This window comes from Mirounga leonina, unplaced genomic scaffold, assembly GCF_011800145.1.
Source record: "Mirounga leonina isolate KUSES-001 unplaced genomic scaffold, KU_Mleo_1.0 Mir_154, whole genome shotgun sequence".
Lineage (NCBI taxonomy): Eukaryota > Metazoa > Chordata > Mammalia > Carnivora > Phocidae > Mirounga > Mirounga leonina.
Genome location: NW_023270389.1, coordinates 3,791,958 through 3,795,330, shown reverse-complemented (window position 1 = coordinate 3,795,330; position 3,373 = coordinate 3,791,958).

Below are 3,373 nucleotides of genomic sequence, written 5' to 3'. Positions count from 1 at the left end.
CCACCCAGAAAAGTGATTAAGCATCTGTGGACAGCTGAGCTGGCATGGATCACTTACATTTTGTCTGAGAACTAACTACTTGTATTTATTGCTATTACAATGGTTGTCACCTACTAGCAAAAATGTGCATTTTGTTTGTGTTTAAAAGCCACAGCAAATGGAACTTACTCCCCCAAACGTTATTTTGGTGTTTATGTCCTCAGTAATTTCCACAAATTATAATGGAACAGGATGTCTGTAAACTTCTCTGTGTCCTCCCTCGGAGTTGGATCTTTCTGCTTCGGTGGGGGTGATGTTGTTCCACCGGGAACTCTAAGGAGGGGTCCCTTGACGGAGCGGTGGTGGGACATTGATATGATGCGAGTGCTGGGAGCAGGAGGTCAGCAGAGGAGGTGACAGCCCGGGGACAGCGGACCTGGGACTTAGTCTGAGGTCTTGCTGTTTGCTGGTTCCCGGGCATGCAATAGGCCTCTCGAGCCCTGATTTCCTCATCTAGAGACGAGCCAAATAATACCTAGAATTAAATAAGGTAAAATGTCCAAGTGTCTGGAGAGTCAGATGCACAGTAGGGGCCCAAACACATACCAGCTTCCTTTGTTTGTGGACAGTGTTCCAGCCATCAGGCTGGTTTCCTGGAGACCATGGTGAGGATGTGGGGGACTTGGCCACGGGCCACATGTCACTGTCCCTTGGAAATGCCTGGGCATCATGGAGTGCCGGGGGGAGTAGAAAGGCACAGAGTTACCCTCCGAGGGCATGTCCTCTCCCTGCAGTCACTGTGGGGGCCCTGCCTTTCTCTCTGGGGCTGAGCACTGAGGTCGTGCAGGGATCCTTTGCAGCCTGGGGAACAAGCCTCCACAGGCCTGTGGAGAGGCCCCTGTAAGCCTCTTAGGCGAGCAGTGCAGGGCTTTAAAGCCAGGGATGAGGCAAGTCCATCCCCACGGTGTGGGGGAGAGGAGCCCAGAGCGAGGCTCCTGACTCCTGGCCAGGGCCCCTCCTGGGAGCATTCCCTGCCGCAGACCCGCCTCCGTCCGGAGTCTGGGAGGAGTGTCACCTGGAAGTCACTAACAGCCCCTCATCATCTTTTCTTTTGCTACATCTATAGGCCACTTTTGAGGAGAGAAATGGCAGCATCCAGAATAGCAGACAATTTAGAACCAATTATATTTATTTTGGAGGAATACAAAACCTTTTTTCTTTTCTAATTATGCACAAACTTTCTAACAGTGTTTTCAAAATTTTTATACTTGAGCATGCTCCTAACAGCAGAGGAGAGTGATTGCCGACCCCCAGGTGTCAGGAGCGAAGGCTAAGTGGCTTTCGCCAAGCACAGCATTTCCTTGAAGTCTTACACTTTTTGCTACACTCTAGTACAAATTTTGGGTTTTAATTCCTTATAGCTACACTTTCTAAATACAAAAGTAACTAGCTGGCCTTAAATCTGATAATAAAGGTGGTGCCTGGCATACCCTAGTTACAAAAGAAAAGAAATAAATTAATATTCAACACGAGCTTGTGACCCCAGAGCATCCACTCAGAGATGAAGGGGGAGATACTCCGGAGACAGGTTAAGGAGCTGGAAACCTGGCAGGGAATGCACATGAATTCATTACTCATTCAACAAACATTTGTTTAGTTCCTACTCTGTGCCAAGCATTGAGCTAGGTCCTGGGACACACTGACCAGCAGAAGACACAGATGATCACACATAAAATCGGGGCTGTGAGTGAAGGGGCGATCCACGGGGCGGGGAAGTCTGAGGTGGGGGAGCTGAGCTCTTCAGAGAGGCCGGGGAAGCTTCCTCCAGGCAGTGGCCCTGGAGTTGAGTCAGAAAGATCAGTGGGAAACGGCAAAGCAGAGAAAGAAGGAAGGAAGGAGCTTCCCAGACTGAGGTGTAGAGGTGGCAGAGAGAACAGAGGAGGAGAGGCGAGGGGGGTGGCCCCACCAGGGAGAGGGAGGCGGAAGGTGGCGGCAAAGCGGAGTCAGAGAGAGACGTGGGGGGCTGACCCCACACAGCTGCATTGGAACTGCAGCGGGTCGTGTCCTTTTCCGAAAAACGAAGGGAAACCCCTGGAGATTTTAAGCCAGAGGCTGCATGATTAGATTTGCATTTTAGGAAGATTGCTCCCACTGCAGCTCAGGGAATAGCATGGAAGGTGCCTGGGTAGCTGCCGAGCTGAAGGAGAGTTCCACCTGTGGGGCGTGGCGCAGCTGGGGGAAGGGGGTGGTGGCCGTGGCTGTGGTGGTGGAGACAGAGTGGAGAAGCTGGGTTGTAGGGATATGCAGGAGCCGAAATGTGCAGGATTTGGTTACAGAATGGAAATGGTAGAAAGAGGAAGGAGTTGCCCAGGACGGCTCCACGATTTCTGGCTCGCATCCCACTGACCAAGGCAAGAAACACTGTAAGAAGAAGAGCAGGTGCAGGGCAGAAAATGGTGAGCCCAGCTTTGGGCTTCTCATTTTGAGGTGCTCTGAGATCTTCAAGAGATGTCGGGTCAGGTGTGTGTGAGGTCGGGAGCTGGGCCTGGGTCTGAACTGGTGATCTGATTTGGGGAGTCCTCTGCATGTTGGGAGCCAGACGTTTGCGTGAGGTCACCTGGCGGAAGGTGCAGAGTGAGAGGGTCCAGGGACAAGCTCAGACGACTCCAACATCGAGGAGAGAAAGAGAAGTTGTACCCGGAGTGTCCACAGAGGGCTGTGGTGTTACTGACATGTCCAGAATGGTCATAACCCAAGTTACCGTTAGATTAAGTGCATGGAAGTCACTGGTGGGAGCTGTCTCGGCGTCTGTGGAGGGTCAGGGCAAGAAACCGGACGGGAGCGGACAGCGTGCGGGAGGGAAGTGAGCAGGTTGAGGCAACTGTCAGGAGTTTGGCTGAGAAGCTGGTGAGCGGGAAGGCAGTGGGCGCCAAGCAAGAAGAAAGACATTTTTTGTTTTCTTGCTTTAAAATGTCCGATTATGGTCACTTTCACACATAAATAAACTAGATGGGGTGGTACTGTGATCCCTCGTGGAGCCATCACTCAGTCTGGACGGTGATCAGCTCATGGCCATCCCGTATCTGCACCTCTACCCACTGAGTTTGTTTTAGCGGCAGAGACTTGAGCCCCTTGAAATCCATGGGGAAGGAAATCATTGCGAAGGGGAGTGTGAATAGTCAAGAGAGAGAGAAGCCAAGCACAGATGATAGCCGGGGTCGGTGCGAAGGTGGGGGGACTAAGATGCCGTGAACCTGAGAAGGATTTTTGGGAAGCTGGTGGGTGCTCCTTCCTCACTGCAGCGCGGACAGCGTGGAGTGCAGGTGCATGCAGGTGCATGCAGGTGTGTGCAGGTATGTGCAGGTGCGTGCAGGTGCATGCTGGTGTGTGCAGG